The sequence below is a fragment of the Kogia breviceps genome, chromosome 2, assembly GCF_026419965.1.
Source record: "Kogia breviceps isolate mKogBre1 chromosome 2, mKogBre1 haplotype 1, whole genome shotgun sequence".
Classification (NCBI taxonomy): domain Eukaryota; kingdom Metazoa; phylum Chordata; class Mammalia; order Artiodactyla; family Physeteridae; genus Kogia; species Kogia breviceps.
The window spans coordinates 79,656,832-79,678,573 of record NC_081311.1 but is presented as its reverse complement, the minus strand read 5'-3'; the positions used below and the strand labels follow the sequence as shown (position 1 = coordinate 79,678,573).

General features: G+C 43.0%; 1 protein-coding gene across 1 annotated transcript in view; it reads right to left on the bottom strand.

The window, feature by feature from the left end:
- LYST (lysosomal trafficking regulator) overlaps positions 1-18,325 on the bottom strand; it is a 192,132-nt gene extending 173,807 nt beyond the window's left edge. Inside the window, exon 1 of the mRNA XM_067025680.1 lies at positions 18,029-18,325. The gene's annotated coding sequence lies outside the window, so the exon portion shown is untranslated. The remainder of the gene's footprint in view (positions 1-18,028) is intronic.
- Between the last annotated feature and the right edge of the window lie 3,417 nt (positions 18,326-21,742).

Below are 21,742 nucleotides of genomic sequence, written 5' to 3'. Positions count from 1 at the left end.
TGATAAACCACAATGGAAAAGAATATTTTAAAGAAAGAATGTGTGTGTGTGTGTACATATATAACTGAATCACGTTGCTGTATAGCAGAAATTAATACAACATTGTAAATCAACTATCAAAATATACTTCAATAAAATAAAATAAAACTGCAAGTCTCTCCGTCTTCCCTGCTTTTTCTCCAAAGTCCTCAACACCATCTGACATAGCACATATTTTGTTTGTCATCTGCGATTCCCCACTAATGTAAGCTCCGTGTAGGAGGGGATATATATCTGTTTAGGAAACTGTCTTGCACACCCCAGGTGCTCAAAAAATATTTACTATATTCATATACAATTTTATAGTTTACAAATTGTTTTCATGTAAATTAAATTATATAGTAACTCATTTTCTCCTTATGCTCCCCCCCTTCTCCAAATTCTCCAATCTTTGCAGTAACAATGTGGATGTCAACAAAGAGCTATCGGAAAGGAAAGTTGCTGGCTACTTGCAAAGCTCTTTAAAACAGATCCCCCATGTTAATTAACTACATTTCTAAAATGAAAGCTCAGAGTCAACATCTTTATTAGCATAAGGTTCCTGGGTATGGAAGTTTAAAGTAACAGAGCAGAATAGCCAAGGATCATCAGGAAGACCAGCCCAATTCAGTCTGTCCTATCAGTCTGCTCAACAATCCCTAAGGAAAGTGCAAGCTGAATTCGATATTCGAGGCAACACTGGTCTGAATTCAACACCGACGTATTCAACACGAGATTCAACTCCCTTAAAATGTTCTATCTGCTTAAAGCAACCTCATCAACTACCAAGTGCTATCACTGGGTGTGTATGGTCGGCTGAGCATATAGGGAATGTTTTGTTTTGTTTAACCTGTTAAGACTCAGAGCTAGGAAGCGTTTTTTAAAGCCTCTGAGCTTACCCACTCCGCCACTAAGCAACCCGTTGGCCTCCACACTGTGGTGCCGGGGTCTCCCTGGGTTATTTCCCATACAGTTTAATCCCACCAGAGGCCAACGGGCATCTCAGCCAAGGCTCCAATGATGCCCGGGACAGACGGCAGAGGTCTCAGAGGATCCTCTGGAGAGTCTCTCGCTGGCAAGGGGTGTTACAGGCAGGAGAAAAGGAGCGGACCAAAGCGCAAGGGGGAGATGACAGGTGGGCGAGCAACCGCCGGGCAAGATCTTAAAGAGCGACCCGCAGGGTGGTGGCGCGGAAACTGTCAACTCCAGCCGTCAACCTGCCAGTGTGGGCCCGGCCGGGGTGCAGGCTGTGCCGCGGCACAGGATAATAAATACAATCAAGATCGCAGCAAATCGCCGCCAGCCTGCTTGACCTCCGCCCTCCAAGCGCCAGGAAATAAAGTTAGTGGCTGGTGGCCACGCGCCCACCGCAAAGGTCCGGAGAGGCCGGGCAGTGCTCCTGCCTGCGGCTCAGCTGCTGTCAGAGGCGGCCCGGGCACAGCAGGGAGACGTCCCGGAGCCGGACAGAAACCCCGGGCCGGCGCGTCGGGCCGAGTCCCCCGCGCCCTCAGCCCGGCCGCCGCGACCCCCATCCCGGGCTGACTGCTACCCGCCCCCCGCGTCAACCGCCTTCTCTCCAGGCCACCTATTGGGTCCGGGACCCCTAGCCCTCTGCCGGCATCGCCGGGTACGGGGGCCGCCTTTACCTGCTCTCTGGCCGCCGCACGCTCCGCCTCACCGTGAAAATCCCGAGTCGTAGCAGCTGCCCCTGCCACCGCCGCCGCGAACTCCCCACCCCCGCCCCCTCAGGTAACCCAGGAAACCGGGAACACCACCCCTCCCTCCCCCCGTCCGGCCCCAGACCTGCTCTCCTGCGCCTGCGCACTTGCCCCCCGGATGCGTCCCGAGCCCCGCTCCTCGCCGGTAGGGCAGCGCCAGCGTCGCAGGCGTGACACGTAGAGCACGGGAGCCAATGAGGAAGGGAGGAGGGCGGGCCGAGCCACTGGGCTGGGGCCGCGGTGTTCCTCCCAGGGCGGGGGAGGCTCTCCCCGTCCTCACTCTCCAAGCGGCTTGCGAGGAGGCTGCGTCGCCCCCCTGCGGTGAGCCTGCTTAGTTTGAAAAGCATCAAACATGCGCAGCGTCCTCTCTGTTCAACACCGACTGTCATCCCGTCCCGCTTGTGTGGCTCCGGAGGATGGGGGTAGAAGAAGTATGGGAAGGGGTCGCGAGAGGGAGAAAGGGTTACCCGCGAGAAACCCTGCCCTTCCTTTGGGGCTGGAAAAAAAAAAAAACAAACAGTTTACAAAGGTTACTGTAGGCTTCTTACAAAACCGGAAAGAGGTTTACGAAGCTACCCTAGAATTAATTCAGCGCAAATGTGTATGTTTCAACTCAGCCCTTTTAAAACACAGTTGTAGGCAGCGTGCACTGTCAACGTTGTATGTCTTATAACAGCAGTGCCTCCAGAGGGCGGGAACCCTAGGTTACATATAAGGATGTTTTAGCTGCATCATTGACTGTCAGGTCCAGCACACGGCTGACAGACTACTGATGCCGGCAGTTTGGCATTTTAGAGGACAACTCACGTCACCACCCAGTCACTGAGGCTGGCCTTGCGGTGGAATGTCAAAGGTATTGGGAAAGCTCTTGGGCTTTGAGGTCTGAGGGTCGGGGGTTCAAGTCCTACCTAATACAAAGTACAGCTGACCATTGAACAAGGGAGAAGTTGTTAGGGGCACCGACCCTCTGCTAGTTAAAAATCCTGCATATGGCTTTATAATCAGCCTTCCATCTATGGATTCAACCAACCTCAGATGGTGTACTGTAAAACAGATTTAGTGAAAAAATTTTGTTTGTAAGTGGACCCGTGCTGTTCATACCTGTTGTTCAAGGGTCAGCTGTACAAGCAATGGTTTACTAATTGACAGGAGCTGCTTTAGAATCAACAACTCCAGTAATTTTTGCATAGGAATCAAGAAATAGAAATAATTCAGGATATTATATCCTAAGGCTGTATACCAAATGCAACTTCCATCTGCCCCAACGACAAACCAAGTAAACAGGTGCCCAGAGATGTGGTTTGAAGGGGCTCCTGGGGAAGATCCTGTACTTTAAAATATCTCCCACTGACATCTGAAGTGCAACTATTAGCAATTCATACGTTTGTGCAGAGGTCGCACACTTCCTACAGCAATCTTGTAAAACTGGAATACTCCAGGGATGGGCAACACACGAAGTCCCCAGCAAGTTAGTGAAAGAGATGTTATTCACTTAACAAATATGTAATGGGCACCTACTATGTGCTGGGTACTGTGTGCTAAGTGCCCAAGATGCTTTGGTGAATTTCCCTGAACTCAGAGGAAGCCAAACTTGACATATTTCACGGTTTTACCTATAACCAAACCTACTCTTGTTTATACATCAACTTTCACACACTATTCTCAAAACCACCTCTTTTTTTTCTTTAATGGAAAAAATAAGCCATAGAAGTGTTAAGTAACAAGCCGGTTTCTGTTTCTCTTGAATGGAAAATAATAGATGGTCATGATTTCGTTAAAGTCAAAGAGAACGAAATAAACTTTATACGACAATGGTACACAACCGGCCCTCAAAGTACTACTTTTTTTGTAAAAGGCACAAAGTAATGTCTTTTGTGACTATTCTTTTCTCTTCATATCTGAGTTACAAAGTATTTTAACCAAGCTACCATAGTATTGACTCTGTGCAAGAGTATCTTAGAACGTAGATATTAAGTATACATATTAGATAAAACTTAATTTAAAATATTTCAAATGAACACACAAAATAATGTGTAATCAAGCACATGCAATAGAAGAAAGAATAAAGAAAAGTAATAAGAGATCTAAAAGGAAGCCCTACTTATGTATTTATTGCATACTGGAAAACTTTGTAAGTGGGCAATTCTCCAGATAATTTGACTCTAAAATTAGAATCTAAGAGGAGATTCTAAAATCAAGGTTTTAAAAGATGTGGTTAATGTACATGTGCATCATTTCACACTGAATTCACCAAAATATGTTAAAATACTTATTTCGTGACTACATGCATATGTAAATCAGACCATGTCACACCTCTGCTCAAAACCCTGCAATGGCTCCCCATTTCACTCAGGTAAAACCAAAGTCCTTACAATGGCTTGCAGAACTCTGCACCATCCAGCTCCTCACAACTTCATCTCTTCCTTCTCTGCCATCCTGCAGGCACACTGGCATCTTTACTGTTTACCAACCATTCCAGATACATTCCTGTCCTAAGGCCTTTGCACTGGCTGTTCCCTTTGCTTGCAATGCTTTTTCTCCAGATAGCCACATAGAGAACCCCTTTACCTCCTTCGTGTCTTTGCTCAAATTTCATCTTCTCAATGAAGTTTACCTCAACACTGCCCTTAAACCTGAACAAGATGGGACTCTGCCCTAGGTCGCATACTTAAGTCTCCCTCATGTCACAAATGCCATCTGTTATGAGTGCAATCGATTCCCACTCCCTTGACCACATTCATATGCTGAAGCACTAACCCATACATGACTCTGGAGACAGAGCCTTAAAGGAGGTAATCAGCCTTTTAATTAAGGTTAAAAGAGGTCATAAGTGGGGGTGGGGGGGCTCATCCAATAGGATTAGTATCTTTATGAGAAGGGGAAGAGTCACCAGAGCTTTCCACACATTCACAGAGGAAAATGTGAGGACACAGAGAGACTGCGGCTGGCTGCAAACCAGGAAGAAAGGTCTCACCAGAAACCAGCCCCACTGGTACCTTGATCTGGGACTCCCAGCCACAAGAACAATGAGAAAATAAATTTCTGTTGCTTAAGCCACCTAGGCTGTAGTATTTTGTTATGGCAACCCTAGCAGACTAACATACCCCCCCCCAAATAATTTTTTTAAAGAACATACAGGTTTTCTGTCAGCTTGGGATCTGGTGCCGAAGTCAACACTGTGTGATCCTAAACATCATCTTTCTCACTGAACCCATCAGCTTCAAACATTCATATTTTAGCCATTTATTAGGTTTATTTTTATTGTCTCCTGCATTTAGACTATAAGCTCCACGAAGGCAGCAACACTTGCTCTGTTTATGATGTATCCCATGTGCCAGAATAGTACCTGGCACATAGTAAGCACTCAGTAAATATTTTTTGAATGAATAGTTTAATTAAGAAGATTTTGTTCGGGGCTTCCCTGGTGGCGCAGTGGTTGAGAGTCCGCCTGCCGATGCAGGAGACACGGGTTCGTGCCCCGGTCCGGGAAGATCCCACATGCCGCGGAGCGGCTGGGCCCGTGAGCCATGGCCGCTGGGCCTGCGCATCCAGAGCCTGTGCTCCGCAGCGGGAGAGGCCACAACAGTGAGAGGCCCGCGTACCGCAAAAAAAAAAAGAAGATTTTGTTCAAATTCAAGTAAATATCCAAAGAATAAGTTATTCATACTTTGAGATGAAGTTTGACAACTGTAATGCCTACTGCACTGCGCTGGCATAGAAATGGATTTGTAAAGAAGTGGTAGAGGGGATGTAGGGTTGCCATTTCAGGAACAGCAACATGGCCAAAATTATACAGATGGTCCACCTTTGCCTACAGACCAAGCACTTGCTACATTAAAAAATTACAGTTGTATAAAGTTAGTTTTGGAGTGCTTTACTTTATTAGGATGTATATGGATCTTTAAAAAAAACATGCTTTTTAATAGGTGCCTTGAAACTTTATTGAAGAAGTCAATTCATAATTAATGTCTCCTTTAGGTTACTAGTAACATCCACTCTTTTTTGCAAAGCTTATCAGAGTAGGTTTTAATAAGATTCTTTTATGTACTTTTCTCTACTATAATCACTGATAACATTTTAAATCCCCCAAAATATGTATACTTTACTTTAAAACTCTTGTGACATTGCATCAAAAGACTGGTAAACAGCAAAAAAAAAATTTGTGGGAAGATCTTTTCAACCAGCTAAAAGCGTTAAAACAACCCAAATATTCCCTTCTTTGCTGTGGAAAGTTCATACTGAGTGTGTCTTAGTGTCCTACTTTCTCTCTTGCCATTTCTTATTTTTATAGTTGATATTTGTCTGTCTTAATTCCCAATATATTCCTGTGGTAAACAAGTTTCTGATTAACTTTGAGCTATGAACTGCGTGGCTGTTTATTTTGGAAGAGAACACTAAGTCTATCCTATACAACAGACAGGCTAAGAAGTGGAAGGAAATTAAGAAATGTTATCATAAGAAATGCATGTTTGCTATCCATTCCTGTTAAAAGCCAAGAGCCCAGGGGATCAGAGCAGATTAAAAATTCATAAGAACCCTCTAAATCTCATGGTAGCTCATTCAGAAGACTAGAAAAACAAAGAAACAGTTCAAGGTATCAGCAAGTTCACAGAACAGAATATTACTTGACCAGTTCAAAGCAAGAGTTGGAAAGCGCCAGTCAGGTTCAAAGTAAGGAACAGGTAAAGATTTTATTCATATGTGTGTGTGTGTGTGTGTGTGTGTGTGTGTGTGTGTGTGTGTGTTTCACTGCCTACTCAAAGAAATCTGTGCTACATAAGAATATTCTTTTTTTTTTTTTTTTTTTTTTGGTACGCAGGCGTGCAGGCTCAGCGGCCATGACTCACGCGCCCAGACGCTCCGCGGCATGTGGGATCTTCCCAGACCAGGGCACGAACCCACGTCCCCTGCATCAGCAGGCGGACTCCCAACCACTGCGCCACCAGGGAAGCCCCATAAGAATATTCTTAATGTACATTTTCTCTATAATTTCATACACGCTACTAGTTTGGACCACTTCAGAAAATGTCTCTGATTCTACCTAACACCACAAATGGAATCCACTGGTGAGATTGTAACACTGATGCCTTATTTCAGGCCTTCATTCAATTACTGACTCTTTTCTGTGAACTTGCAATGTTTGAGGCTTTGGGATATAGAGGTAGATAAAAGACATTCTATTACAGAGAACAGTAAGGAGGTTCCTTAAAAAACTAAAAATAGAGTTACCGTATGATCCAGCAATCCCACTCCTGGACATATATCCAGTGAAAACTATAATTTGAAAAGATACATGCACCCCAATGTTCATAGCAGCACTATTTACAATAGCCAAGACATGGAAACAACCTAAATGTCCATCGACAGATAAATGGATAAAGAAGATGTGGTATATATACATACAATGGAATAACAGCCATAAAAAAAGAATGAAATAATGCCATCTGCAGCAACATAGACGGGCCTAGAGATTATCATATTCAGTGAAGTAAGTCAGAGAAAGACAAATATATCAATTATATGTGGAATCTAAAAAAAATGATACTTATTTACAAAACAGAAATGGACTCACAGACATAGAAAACAAACTAGTGGTTACCAAAGGGGTAGCAGGAGGGTGGGGGGAGAGATAAATTAGGAGTTTGGGATTAACAGATACACACTACTGTATATAAAATAGGTAAACAACAAGGACCTACTGTATAGCATGGGGAACTCTACTCAATATCTTGTAGTAACCTATAATGGAAAAGAATCTGAAAAAGAATATACAAATATATGTATATGAATCACTTTGCTGTACACTTGAAACTAACACAATATTGTAAATTAACTTTAATTTTTAAAAAAAGACATTCTAGGATTATTGGGAGCTCCAGACAAATAAACAAGCAATTACGGTGGATGGTGATGAAGGTTATGACAGTGTCACACACAGGGATCCCTGAGGCACTGTGGAGGGATGTCCAACCCCACCTCTGGGGTCAGAAAAGACATCTTGGAAAAGCTGACTCTAGACTTCAGACTTAAAAGCCTCAGTAGGCTTCAGGCAGGCCAATTTTTCCTAACTGCTTTTACTGCCCCCAATCTAGGACAAAATTTTTTAAATGAGATCAATGTAGTGAGTTTTTCCGCAAAGCTGAGTTTATTCAATTCAAAAGATTGTCCTCTAGTATTCTGAAACTATGCCCTTCCTACTTTTTTGGAATTTAAATAACCTTTCTTTATAATACAACAATCAGAGCCATGCATATGTTTAACAGCCTTTCTGGACCAATTAACTAGCAATAAAAAGTTGGCGAGCTGATTGGTCCCTGAAAGAGTTTATTGCTTTGCTCTTTAACTTTTTGGTAGCGGTCTATAAAATCCATGTGTCCAGAGACCAGGATGGGCCGGCAGGGAGTTCTAGGCCCATATGCTCCTCCTCAGACCAGCAAGCACCAGCATGTGAGAAATCCAGAATCTCAGGCCGCGCCCCAGACTCACCGAGTCACACCTGGCAGTTCCACAAGATACTCAGGTGATTTCTATGCACATTAAAGTTTAAGAAGCACTCTTTTAGGAGGGGGAAGAGCACGTGTGAAAACTGGTGAGAGAGCAGACGTAGAGAAAAGACTTGTGGTTGCCGAGCGGGGCAGGAGATGGACTGGGAGTTTGGGGATAGCAGATGCAAACTATTACATATAGACTGCATAAACAACAAGGTGCTACTGTATAGCACAGGGAACCATATTCAATACCCTGAGATAAACCATAATGGAAAAGAATATGAAAAAGAATGTGTATATATATATATATATAAAACTGAATCACTTTGCTGTACAGCAGAAATGAACACATTGTAAATCAACTATACTTCAATTTTAAAAAAACTGGTGAGAGAGACTGTGGTGGCTTGAAGGTCCTTTTTAAAATAGAAAGAGTAAAGGCCACATTTCAGGGAGATTGAGAGTGATGTTAGGAAGGCAGGTGGGCAGGTGGGTGAAAATACCTAACATCTCCCTCTGCTCCAACTGTAGCCAGATAGGTAATTGCTCCCTATTTCATCCTGGTTGTTCTTAACTAAGCCATGTTCCATGCTGCTTAAGATGTCTAATCACTAGGGACTTCCCTGGTGGCACAGTGGTTAAGAATCCGCCCTCCCAATGCAGGGGGCCCGAGTCCGATCCCAGGTCAGGGAACTAGATCCCACATGCATGCCGTTAACAACTAAGAGTTTGCATGCCGCAACTAAGGAGCTGGTGAGCCGCAACTAAGGAGCCCTGGAGACGCAACTAAGGCCCCATGCAACCAAATAAATAAATAAATATATTTTTTAAAATGTCTAATCACTGTTGAAGAACCACAAAACACAGGTTAAACTCTTGTGGGGCAAATATCTTATTTGGGGCCTACTGTGGGGCAATTAGTGGGATTCTGATAAAGCATATCATAACTATACTCATAGGTTGGGCTAACTCTCCAGAGGGACTGTTGGAGAGTCTGTTTTAATAAGGACCGGACAGACTTGAGGATATGGGGAGGGGGAAGGTAAGCTGGGACAAAGTAAGAGAGTGGCACTGACATATACACACTAGCAAATGTAAAATAGATAGCTAGTGGGAAGCAGCCTCATAGCACAGGGAGATCAGCTCGGTGCTTTGTGACCACCTAGAGGGGTGGGATAGGGAGGGTTGGAGGGTGGGAGAAGCAAGAGGGAAGAGATGGGAACATGTGTATATGTATAACTGATTCACTTTGTTATAAAGCAGAAGCTAACACACCATTGTAAAGCAATTATACTCCAATAAAGATGTTAAAAAAAATTAACAAACAAAACAAAAATTAAGGACCAGACACCAAAGGGTAAAGGTTTACCCTAAGCCAGGGTACTGCTACATCACAGAGATGGAAGGAGCCTGTCCCACCCAACTGCTGTGATGTCTCAATTAGTCTTTGTCCTGTGCCAGCATAAGGCTGTACTGAATGAACAAAAGGCACATCTTGCCCTCTTGGTATTTATAAGTTAAGATATAAAGTATGCATTATCTCTTTTATCTGCTAATAGGGAAAGAATATCCCAAGTGAGTGTGACAGACAAGCCAGAACACAATCGAATACAGTAGTCTTCCCTATGTTCCTGAACTCCCAGTACCTATTGTTATTTTTGTAATTTGTTTGTCTTCTCAAATATACTTTGAATTCAATAAGTTGTGAGGACTGCATTTTAGCATTCTGTATTCCCAAGTGCCTGAGACAGTAGCTGCTCAATAATTTTTTTTAATAAATAAGGAGGAGGATGATACAGAAAAATACAGTAGCTGAAAGAATTCTCCATGACCTGTGGTCTCATGGTCAATAGTTGTTAGAGGTTATATACCTTTCACACTTTGGGAGATTTTATTTAAATCCTGACTTTTGTGCCTGGAATATCAGAATATTTCATATCTATGTGCATTCTGATGTGGCATCCTGATAGTAAAGTGCTATTTTATGAATGAATAAAGAAGATGTGGTATATATATATATACAATGGAATATTATTCAGCCATAAAAAATAATGAAATAATGTCATTTGCAGCAGCATAGATGGACCTAGAGATTATCATACAAAGTGAAGTAAGCCAGGCAGAGAAAGATGAATACCATATGATACGTGGAATCTAAAATATGATACAAACGAACTTATCTATAAAACAGAAACAGAATCACAGACATAGAGAATAGACTTGTGGTTGCCAAGGGGGAAGGAGGGTAGGGGAGGGAGGGATTGGGAGTTTGGGGTTAGCAGATACAAACTATTATATATAGAATGATTAGGTCTTGTTGTATAGACCAGGGAACTATATTCAATATTCTGTAGGAAAACGTAATGGAAAGAAATATGAAAAAGAATATATATATATATATATATATATATATATATATATATAACTGAATCACTTTGCTGTGCAGCAGAAATTAACACAACATTGTAAATCAACTCTACTTCACTAAAATAAATTTAAAAAAATAAAGCGCTATTTTATGCAACGAGAAATCAAACTTGTAAAAATTACATAATCATTTCCCCAGTTCACAATGTAAACTAATTTGAGAGGCATAGGCCTGTCATATATTTGGAATCAGAACTGAATTTTTTTTTTTTTTTTTTTTTGCGGTATGCGGGCCTCTCACTGTTGTGGCCTCTCCCGTTGCGGAGCATAGGCTCCGGACGCGCAGGCCTAGCGGCGATGGCTCACGGGCTTAGTTGCTCCGCGGCATGTGGGATCTTCCCGGACCAGGGCACGAACCCGTGTCTCCTGCATCGGCAGGCGGATTCTCAACCACTGCGCCACCAGGGAAGCCCAGAACTGAATATTAATGTAGTGTGACCCCACCTTCAGCCTAAGCTATATTTACCTGTCGAATTCAGATGGTGGGAGTTGTAGGGATCCCGGTGGGGCTGTCCAGGAATAGCCTACATGAGTGAGTGAAGAGTATGCTAGGGAAGCTCTCGTTCTAAGTTTCTCTGGTACACAAGCTCATCTAGTAATAAAACTTGGGCCGCAGAAGGGAAGGGAGGAATGTATGTACAGCATGGTGGCTGGTATTGAAATTTGCTCCTCATCAGCATCTGAGATATTTCTAAGTCCTGAGCTTTCAGAGGTATTTCAAAGGGATCTGAGATGAGAAACTGAAAGGCCTGTTTTCACTAAAATGTCTGTAGAATCCCTGGTCCCAGGCAGCTCTGCCTTTAAGACCCATGCAAGCAAGCAGTCACACCAGAGAAAAGGGAACAGCTCTACTGTGCCATGGGGAGGGGCCTGCAGTGCGCCAGCCACAGCGGAGGGAGGGCACTCATTTCCTTAGGTGTTTGCCGGGAGCCTTGGCTTGAAGCAAAAACCCTTCTCCCTGCCCAGCTTGTGCTGACATTAGAGCAACGCAGGAAATGAAGGACTCCACGGGAACACAGAATTCACTTTGTAAACAGCTGGCTTGTGGCCAGCTTTTGCCTTTTTCAAGCAGCTACTCCGTGAGTAAAGTTCTGAGACAGCTGTATCACTTAGTAGTAGAGATGCAGCCAGGCATGCTATCTTATTGAAAATAAAATATAGACTCTGTTTGGAAGTGTAACAACATCCAACCTGTAAAAAGTCATCTGAAACACACAATAATATTGGGGAAAATGCAGACATTATGTTGGAAAGTCAATCACTGAAATATAAAATGGAGAAGACAGGGTGGGAACTTCCCCGGCGGTCCAGGGGTCAGGACTTGGTACTTTCACTGCTGAGGGCCCAGATTTGATCACTGGTCGGGGAACTAACATCCCGCAAGCCACGTGGCGCAGCGGGAAAAAAATTCTAAAAATCTGAGGAATACAAGTAAGATATTTTAAAGCACCTTTGGTAACTGTAAAGGACCTTAAATAAGCACGGTATTTAAAAACATCTGGGTCTATTTAATAACATAGTCTTCTGGATTTTCATCCATATTTTTTAAAAGATCATGTCACTTCACATGGGTCACTGTGGTAGAGTAGTTTAGTCAGCAAAGCCGCAGGGCAGTCACACCAAGCAGGCACACCCAGGAGCAAGTGAGCTCAGCCTTCAGCTGGATAAAGACTCCCGGCCACGAGACAGTCTTGCCAAAACGCAGTGCCTCCCTGGGCAAGGGGAGAGCTGCTTTGTGGCAAGTGGCTCTGGCTCTCTGGGTGGTCTTTGTGGCTGGGGTACAAGCTGCCATTTGACTCAGATTCTCCTGAATTCGATGTGACTTCTGGAATATACTCCCCTACTCTATCCCACTCTCCCTCCCCAACCCAACATCCCTAAGAATCAGATACCAGCCACCTGAAAGAAAAAGAATGATTTTAGACTGCACGAGTTTCTTCTCCAGACCTTAAAAGCATCAACCAAGAATGTGAGGTCGCCAAATCAAAGAACTAAATGGCCAGGAAATGTACTATAAAGCACTGTCACAGGACCACTCGCCCCTCAGGATAACCTCTCCTGACTTTTGTCCTGCCCAACCTATAGCACCATTTCTGGAAGTCAGCTGCTGACTGATAATTAGGTCTAATAGAGAGCGAGAGTTTCGTGACGGGATGCAGACAACACTAGGTTTGCTGGCTGCTATGCCTCTGCTAATTGTTGGAAACCTGGCTTTTGACCCTGTGCTTACTCTCCGCCACCACACCCAACTCAGGCAACTGAGTGAAGCCAGCTCCTCACACGTTGAAGTCAGATCTCAGGTAAGTATCCTACCCACCACCATGGCTGATGCTTTTTTTTTTCTCTTGGCTGTACCAGATCTTAGTGGCAGCACGCGGGCTCTTCGTTGCTGCCTGCGGGATCTTCTTAGTGGCATGCGGGATCCCTTTTAGTTGCCAGCATCTTCAGTTGCAGGGTGCGGGCTCTTTTAGTTGCGGCATGCGTGCAAGACATAGTTCCCTGACCAGGGATGAACCTGGGCCCCCTGCACTGGGAGCGCAGAGTCTTAACCACTGGACCACCCGGGACCACTGGACCCTGTGGCTGATTCTTAATAAAGAGACCTGGTTTTAGAACATTCATCCCCAGGGCGAATGCACTTGCAGGTAGGTGGGAGTTTCCTGAAATAGGATAAATTCAAGTCAGACCTATAATAGATGTCTTCGAAAATAAGATAAATCCTTGGCCAATGGAAGACCGGTTTACAAATGCCATCATCCCAAGTGCCACCTCTGTTTCTGGGCTCCCTAACCAGATGCCTGAGAATTAGTGTGAAAGACACCATTTCAAGAGAAAGAGAACAGGGAGAAAGATTTTCCTCCAAATAGTCTCTTGTTTGAACACCATGCATCACACTCATCTTTTCCCCTCTGATTAGAAATGTCATCTTTATTCCATACTAACATTCTTTCTCTTTTCCAGGCTGTTTCTGAACTCTCTAAAATAGAGAAATATACACCTGTAAACTGATAGCCCTGAAAATGGATCTCAATCTGCAGAGGAATAACTGCTGTCTCATTTTTTCTTCAATTTCACTGCTATTCCATATGTAGCACCGTGCCTTCTGTCTTGTATACACAAGTGATTGATTACATCACTTGAATTCCGTAATTGTTCCAAACCTGTATTCTATTTACTGGCCACTTCTTCAATTTCAGGAAGTGAAGAGGGAGAAATGCAGGAGGAAGAGTATATCCCATTCAATGGTAATTTACCAGTCAGTGTGAAAACAAGATCAGTAGTCTTGCCTTGTCCTGCCTTCCCTTCTAAAGAATCAATAACAGACATTCTGAAAACACAGAAGAGAAGAATGTAGGCTGTAAGGTCTAAAAGTAAGTTCACTGGTCATTTCTTCTAAGGTAAGAAAGCTATGCCTATTTATGACTCAGGAAAAGTTTCATGGTTTGGCACCAACATCTTAACAGTGACTCTCAACAGCTTTTACCACAGGTAATATGTACTATAGGCCAGAAATAACCATGTGCAGCAGGTTCGAGTTTTTTCTTCTATCTACAAGTTTTCATAAAAATGTAAAGACTGCCTGGATGAAATACACGCATAGCATATAGGACTATTACCATCTATTTTTTCCGAGAGTATTTTTTAGTAATCTTGGCTCAGGGCTTTCTTTCTCTGTGCCTATTTCTTTGCCCAGTCTTAAAGTCCTTCCGGCAGTTTTCCTATCACTCTTCAAATGTCCCTGGAATTCCACTTCTTACTCAAAGATTTTTCTTATCCAAATGGGAATGATGAAGTATGGCTGCACTTTCAATCCCACTTCTGGGCATATACCCGGAGAAAACCATAATTCGAAAAGATAATGCACCCCAGTGTTCACTGTAGCACGATTTACAATAGCCAAGACATGGAAACAACCTAAATGTCCATCAACGGATGAATGGATAAAGAAGATGTGGTACATATATACGATGGAATATTACTCAGCCATAAAAAAAGAATGAAATAATGCCATTTGCAGCAACATGGATGGACCCAGAGATTATCATACTAAGTGAAGTAAGTCAGAAAGAGACAAATATCATATGATATCCTTATATGTGGAATCTAAAAAACGGATACAAATGAACTTATTCACAAAACAGAAACAGACTCACAAACTTAGAAAACAAACTTACAGTTACCGAAGGGGAAATGTGCGAGGGGGGAGGGATAAATTAGGAGCTTGGGATTAACAGGTATATACTACTATATATAAAATACATAATCAACAAGGACCTACTGTAGAGCACAGGGAACTTTACTCAATATTCTATAATAACCTATATGGAAAAAGAATCTGAAAAAGAATGGATATATGTATATGGATAACTGAAACACTTTGCTGTACACCTGAAATTAATGCAAATTGTAAATCAACTATACCCCAATATAAAATAAAAATTAAATTTTAAAAAATGTTTTATTCAAACCTCAAAAAGAAAAGTATGGCTGCACTTTATCCTTTAAAGAATTCCATTTAGCTTCCTTTGAGGAAGGACATGAGTTCAATGTACTGTCATTCAGGTTGGATAAATAGGCCCCAGTGTTGCATGGGATGGCGGTCATTGTGATAATTCAGGTGATCCTTTTTTTTTTTTTTTTTTTTTTTAGGTTACCAGAATGCTTTCATTTGGATTGTTCTTCTCTCGTGAATGTACAGGAGCATCTGTTATTTTACTGATGGTAAAATTAGAGCCTAGAGAAATTAGGTAACTTAACTGTTAGTAACCGGCAGGGCGGGGCTGGAACTCAGGTTTCCTGACTCCAAATTCCTAAGCAGATCATGACAGAGTAATAACTACAAAACTTAATAACTGGATTTTTTTTTTTTTCGGTACGCAGGCCTCTCACTGCTGTGGCCTCTCCTGTTGTGGAGCACAGGCTCCAGACGCGCAGGCTCAGCGGCCACGGCTCACGGGCCCAGCCGCCCCACGGCATGTGGGATCCTCCCGGACCGGGGCACGAACCCGCGTCCCCTGCATCGGCAGGCGGATTCTCAACCACTGCGCCACCAGGGAAGCCCTGACTGGATTTCTTGAAAGGATTTTCTTAAAAGCATTTTGCCAGAGTCTAATTTTAGAGTTCAAGTGATAACAGCATTGTCACGTTTCAACTGGTTTGTAACTTCTCTATGTGAAAAACATACTTTTACTGCAGGGAAGAGTTAAATACTCTTTCCAGGGTCTTTGCTGTGTTTTAATTATTGAGCATTACTCCAAGGGTATTTATATTATGATACTGAAGATGCACACTTACCATGCACAATTACTTTCAAGGGAGGGAAAAGAATGGGAGTTAGAATGACCATATGATCCAGCAATTCCACTTCTGGGTATATACCCTAAAGAACTGAAAGCAGGGACTTGAACAGGTACTCGTAACTCTGAGGTTCATAGCAGCGTCATTCACAACAGTCAAAAGATAGAAGCAACCCAAGTACCCATACATGGATGAATGGATAAACAAAACGTGGTCTATGCATACAATGGAATGTAATTCAGCTTTAAAAAGGAAGGAAGTTCTGATATTTGCTACAACATGGATGAACCTTGAGGATATTATGTTAAGTGAAACAAGCTAGTCATAAAGGAGAATATATGATTCCACATATATGAGGCACTTAGAATAATTAAATTCATAGAGACAGAAAGTAGAATGATGGTTGTCAGGGCCTGGTGGGGGGAAATAATGGGGAGTGAGTGTTTAATGGGGACAGAGTATTACTTGGGGATGATGAAAAAGTTCTGGCGATGGATGGTGATGAAGTTTGCACAACAGTGTGAGTGTACTTAACGCCACAGAACTGTACACTTAAAATGGTTAAAATGATAAATGTTCTGTTTTACATAGTTTAGTACACACACACACACACACACACACACACACACACACACACACACGTGAGACAGAACAAGTAACCCTAACCTGGAGGGAGAAATATAAGGAAGGCTTCTCAGAGGAGGTGGTTTCACCCTGAAAGAGGAGAAGAGGTTTGGCAGGCAGGAGAGAAGGAAAAGCTCCTCTAGGCCGAGGGAATAACTTTGGGGAGTTAGAAGGCAAATTACAAGGTTGTATAGCAACTTATCCAGGGGACTGGACACTTGAAGGTGACTGCGCACCTGTGGGCAAGTTACAAGAGATGAAGCTTCCACGGCAAGGTGGGGGGCATCTTGAGGCCCTCTGCGTGCCATGCAAGAATTGGGGGCTTTATTCTGTAGGCAATGGGAAGACTGGAGTCCTTTAAGCTTGCATTTTGGAAGGATAATGCTTGGCAGTTGTGTGAAGAATGGGCTGCAGGGAAAAGACTAGAGGCAGGGACGCTGGTGGAGAGAGTCTGGCAAAAGCCTGAGAGAGAGACAATGAGGGCCGAGTTGAGAGGACGTGGACTGGAGGGGGCTGTTTAGCAGGAGGAGGGGAGTGAGAAAGCTTGTGGAGTGGAGGACAGCCCAGGCGACTTGGTTTCTGAGCGCACGGTGTGGTCTTCTCATCCACTTCTGTCTTTTCATCCACATCCCCAGCCCAGCTGACCCACCCACAAGTCCTCCAGGTCTCCTGTCTCAGAACAAGCACTCAATACCCCTCCCAACCTTGACCCTACTTGGGCTTACTCTTCCCTCCCAATACCTAAACCCCCGACTTCCATACTGTCCTCAGCCGCCTCTCCATCTGGCAGGCATTCTGGCTCTTGCTAGCTTTCCCTCCAATCTCACCCGCAGTCTTTCCCTTCCCCTCCAACTCCAGCCGCAGAATTTGTTATTTATCCCTTCATAATTCCCCACTCCAATCCTTAGTTCTGTGCTGTCTCCCTCCTCCGCCGCCTAGACCAGTCTCTAGCCTCTGAGAGAGAGGGACTTGAGCTATCCTTAGCACAGATCAGGAATATGGTAGAGGCTGAAGGGTTAGAGGTCTAGCAGTGGGGGTGAGAGTGAGAGAGAGAGAGAGAGAGAGAGAGAGAGAAAATGCACTTTGGATATGTTGGGTTTGATGTACCTCATCTAATCACATCTCACAGAAGTTCACCTGCACCCACTTACTGCATGAGTCCTTGTACCTCTGCCATGCCCAAGACAGTCAACCTCAGTGTACTGGCATCCAAGAATCAGAGCTGGACTCTCTCCAATAAGGGTCACTGTCTCACCACATTCTTCCTTTCTGCGTGGTATCTCCGGGCAAGCAGTCTGTAGAACCAGCTCCTGAAGGCACCAAGGCTGCCAGGAATTCAGCTGTTAATCATCGTCCTCGGTGGTTCTAAAGCTCTCAGCCTGTACCCAGCCTGCCCACCAAATCTGTGCACCTGCTTGGCTGGTACTGGGAGGTCTCAGAAACACTTTAACCTACCTGTACAGTGATTGTCTTTTTCAGGTGAGCAAGGAACTCTTCCCTTCGGTCGCCGCTCCGTAGGCATCCTCACTGCAGGCTCATTAGCAACCACCTACTCTGTGTGGCTGCAGTGAAACTGGTCTCCTCCATGCTGTTATGCAAGCCGGGCCTCTTGTTTGCAGTTCACTTCTGGCTTCTGTTCAGCCGACTTAGGATAGAAGCCTTCTCCTGGCGTTATAAGAACATGCCCAGTTGAGTCAAACAAACTGAAACCCCATTAAATGGCAAAGGCAACTCCTGCTGCCTTTCTCTTATGTCACTGGGAGCGGATGGTAGAGGAATAGCTTCGTGCACCACAAGAACCTCCCAACACCTCTTCCCCACGGAAGAATGGATACTCGGCCAAAAGAGGCCATGCACCAAACACTCTGGCACTACAGCTGCTCTTTTCAAAGCCAGATCGTCATTGGAAAGGACTTCCTATGAGCCCTCTGCTGCTTTTTCATTTGGCGATGGGGCTCGGCAATCTCTGTGTTGTCGGCAAAGGCGAGTGGCCCTCTCTCCCTCTGGCTCTTTGGCAGATGGCCATGCTTGGATCACATGGGGAAGTTGGCAAATCGAGTCCGATTCTTTTGCAGTGTAGCTGCAGCAAGGATTTCCAGTTAGTGATTTTGTGATGGCTGCGGTGAGTCATAGCTCCCTGATTCTCCTGCAGAGGGCCTGTGCTTGTCCCCGTGAGGATCACCATTACTCTTGTTCGGAGAAGTCTGCAGTCCTTGGAGGACCTGGGACCAAACTAAATGCCAGAATGTGAGTCCTGATCCTGGCTGCTGCAACTCACCATCTGGTTGCAAACTTTCACCAAACTTGCAGTGTAGATTTTTTTTGGCCCTTCTTTTGTGCTGACATCCGCCCCTTTCCTTTTCTTTCTGCTATTATTCTTTTTTAAAATTTTGATTTAAAAATACTCTCATTCTTTTTAATCTCATGCCTGTTATGGATTTCTGGACTAATATTTTTATTAACAAATTCATGTGCATATATATATATATATATATATATATATATAAAACAATAAATTGTTACCCTTTATTCAGCATTTAAGCCAGGCCCTAGGTTAGCACCTTACAAACATTATTGTATTTAATCCTCATGACAATTCCGCCAAATAAGCATTTTTGTTCCCATTTTATGGATAAGAAATGTGAGACTTGCCCAATGTCACACTGCTTTATTTATTTATTTATTTAGTTGCTTTATTCCTGTCAATTATTTGTTTTAATATTTACTTAATTTTAAAAAATTTATTGAAGTATAGTTGATGTACAATGTTGTGTTCATTTAAGGTCTACAGCAAAGTGATTCAGTAGTGTATATATACATATATATACATGTATATATATATATATACATGTATATATATATACTATATACATATACATATATATATACACACACACACACACACACACACACACACACATATATTCTTTTTCAGATACTTTTCCATTATGATTTATTACAAGATATTGCATATAGCTCCCTGTTCTATACAGTAGGACCTTGTTGTTTATCTATTTTATATACAGTAGTTTGTATATTCTAATCCCAAACTCCTAATTTATCCCTCCCCCTACCCTTTCCCCTCTGGTAACCATAAGTCTGTCACACTACTTTTAAATGGTAGCACTAGTTAGTTTAACTTCCAGTTCCACACTCTTAACTACTTACGAGGCTGTGTGTGTGTGTGTGTGTGTGTGTGTGTGTGTGGTATTATGTATTATATGTATTTGCTCCAAACTTTCAGTGTTATTACTGTACCTAGAAATTGATGCTAATTATGTTATATTCTGGACACAGATTACAGCTAAACAAATTTATATTATAACATCATGGTGGCACCTAGAACAGTGGCTATTAAAGTGGATGCTTATACTAGGTTTCATCACATTACTTGTGGTTCTCAGTTTCCATGCCCAGCTGAACACCAAAGCACCTGGCATAGTTCCTAAACAAATATCTGTAAATGTATTCAAATATATTATGTGCCAGGTATATATTAGGCCCTTGATGAATATCTTTTCAATGAAAAGTGATTGCAATCTCTGCTTGTAATGACTGTCAGTGCTTGGGCTGTGTCTGGGACTCCCCCAGCCACGCTCAGTGAAATGAGTGTAGGCGGACCGTATTTACCTTGTGTCAGCTCTCATGTCTAGCTGACAACTCAGTGACACACACCCAACAGAGATGTCAGGGTCAAAGGGACGGAGAGAAAGTTCCTTATCTTTCCAACATGAAAACTGTCTGAATGCTATAGATAATAAAGTCACCATCAATGTATACTTCTAGAGGAAAAAATTCCTCTTTACTTTGAAAGGTTTGTTACCTGTGTTTCACATTGTAACACACAAAAAATGCCCTGAAGTATTTTGAATACCTCTGAAGACTTACCTCTCCAAGAGTTCCTTGCGTTTATCATGATGCTTCCTGACTCATTTAATACTACTGCTGTATGATCATTTACTGCTGCTCAATGTAATGAATTAATGTTTTCTTCCTGGAAGCTTGCTGGAGGAAAAACTGTCTTGGCCCAGTTAGGAACTTAGAGACTCTTGTTAATGAACAGGATGCAGATGATTCATTTGGAAGACAGAGTACCTTTACAGGTTTCAACCACTTAGTTAAACACTCTTCTGAGGCACAGAATGATACCGAATGGCTTGAAAGTTGATGCAGATTCCAAAATGCCTGATTTATTGATATATTTTCAGTAGCAGTGATCCTTCCTTGGAGGTCAGAGAGGTCCTGATTTTGCCAGATAAACAGTCAGGGCAACACAAACAGTAAACTAGATTTTCTCTAAGATATTTCTAACTTGCAGAATCTGTGCAGCTCAATTACTATAATGCACTAAATGGGACTCAGGTAGTTTGACAGAGTTACCTTTGTAAAGCTGTGTTATTCTTTCATTTATTTAGAATTTATAATCCTGCCTAGTTCTGAAAGGGCACAAGATAGTTTTCCAAACATGAACATAATAAAAAATAGGGTAATTGAAGATTGAAAATACAATAGGGACTCTGTAAATGGGTGAATATAACCAGTTACCTGAGATGAGCTGATTATTATAGTTGGGCTCTGAATTTGGCCTAGATTCCTGGTAACCAACGCACAAAAGGAAATAAGATGGATGCCATAGGTTGCCACAGGTCAGACCAAAAGAAGGGAAAAAGTTTTAATCTTGTATCTGATAAAGATAAATGGCACTAAATCAGCATTAAATTAATTGGCATTAAATTCAAGGGGGGGATAAACCATTTATCCCTGAAGAGTTTTTGTACTCTTTAAAACATATCAACAGGAAACGATAAGTCATTAAATATTTCCCATTTATAGGTTGCCTACTATTATTATTAGAGATGAGAGAATGACATATTAAAAATATGTCAGGGGCTTCCCTGGTGGCGCAGTGGTTGAGAGTCCACCTGCCGATGCAGGGGATGTGGGTTCGTGCCCCGGTCCGGGAGGATCCCACGTGCCGCGGAGCGGCTGGGCCCGTGAGCCATGGCCGCTGAGCCTGCGCGTCCGGAGCCTGTGCTCCGCAACGGGAGAGACCACAACAGTGAGAGGCCTGCGTACCGCAAAAAAAAAAAAAAAGAAGAAGAAGAAAACGATCTGACGATCTGGCGGGGACTTGTTACTCAGTGTCCCAGGATGAAAGCTAACTGCGGA